Here is a 1,685-nt window from a genome sequence, read left to right as displayed (position 1 = left end):
AAAGTAGTGGCAAAGCACTGAAATGTGTGGCAAAGTACAGCAAAGTTGTGGCAAAGTGCTGACAAGTAGTGGCAAACTACTGAAAAGCAGTGGCAAAGTGCTGAAAAGTTGTGGCAAAGTAGTGGCAAAGCACTGAAATGTGTGGCAAAGTACAGCAAAGTTGTGGCAAAGTGCTGAAAAGTAGTGGCAAAGTGCTGAAAAGTGTAACAAAGTACTGACAAGTTATGGCAAAGTAGTGGCAAAGCACTGAAAAACGTACAAAGTACTGAAAAGTTGTGGCAAAGTGCTGAAAAGTAGTGGCAAAGCACTGAAATGTGTGGCAAAGTACAGCAAAGTTGTGGCAAAGTGCTGACAAGTAGTGGCAAAGTACTGAAAAGCAGTGGCAAAGTGCTGAAAAGTGTGGCAAAGTACTGAAAAGTTGTGGCAAAGTCGTGGCAAAGAACTGAAAAGTGTGGCAAAGTACTGAAAAGTTGTGGCAAAGCGCTGAAAAGTAGTGGCAAAGTACTGACAAGTAGTGTCAAAGTGCTGAAAAATAGTGGCAAAGTACTGATAAGTTGTGGCAAAGTGCTTAAAAGTAGTGGCAAAGTGCTGAAAAGTAGTGGCAAAGTACTGAAAAGTGTGGCAAAGCGGTGAAAAGTAGTGGCAAAGTACTGAAAAGTTGTGGCAAAGTGTTGAAAAGAAGTGGCAAACTACTGAAAAGCAGTGGCAAATTGCTGAAAAGTGTGGCAATGTACTGAAAAGTTGTGGCAAAGTCGTGGCAAAGTACTGAAAAGTGTTGCAAAGTACTGAAAAGTTGTAGCAAAGTGCTGAAGAGTAGTGGCAAAGTACTGAAAAGTGTGGCAAAGTACTGAAACGTTATGGCAAAGTAGTGGCAAAGCACTGAAATGTGTGGCAAAGTGCTGAAAAGTAGTGGCAAAGTACTGAAAAGTAGTGGCAAAGTGCTGAAAAGTGTGGCAAAGTACTGACAGGGTTAGGGTTAGGGTTAGGGTTAGGGTTAGGGTTAGGGTTAGGGTTAGGGTTAGGGTTAGGGTTAGGGTTAGGGTTAGGTATTTATTTAAAAGATGAGAGAAATCCCAAACTTGAGGTGGATCTTCTTTTTTTCGGGCCGTGACGTATATATTGTTCATGTTAAAATGATGGTGTGAGGGCGGGGATGCGGCAGTTATGTAAAGTGTGGAGAGGGAAAGTCAGATTAGGGTTAGGGGAGGGTTAGGGGTTAGGGCTGGAGTGCGATTGTAGTGGAGATTAAGGGTCATTAGAGAGTTGAAATTCAACGACTATGGTTTTAGAGGTATTTATTCTCATGGTGAGTAGGTTGGGTAGAAGAATTAGTGTAAGGAGTGTGGATGCTGTTGATGGTGGTGGGGAAGGAATGGTTTGGGTAGGGTAGGGGAGAGATATTAGGAAAGAATAGAGAGAACTCGATCTATAAATGTTGAGGGCTGTGGAGAGGGCGCAGCTGTTAATGTGTTGAAGGGGTGGATGGGAATTATTAAGAAGTTGAGTGAAGTTGGTGAAGGCTGGATGGATGCGTAGGGGAAGTGCATTTCTAAGATAGTGCAAGGTTTGGGTGCGTATTGATCCAGTCAGATGGAATGTAGGGTCAGTATTTTGGAGTGGGAGAATTGAAGTGCGGGGAGGAGAAAATAAGCAGGGTTTCTATAGCATTTGCTAAAAGGATAGTC

Source organism: Saccoglossus kowalevskii, unplaced genomic scaffold (genome assembly GCF_978046115.1).
Source record: "Saccoglossus kowalevskii unplaced genomic scaffold, keSacKowa6.1 SCAFFOLD_60, whole genome shotgun sequence".
Taxonomy (NCBI): Eukaryota; Metazoa; Hemichordata; class Enteropneusta; family Harrimaniidae; genus Saccoglossus; species Saccoglossus kowalevskii.
Note: the sequence above shows the minus strand (reverse complement) of the source record.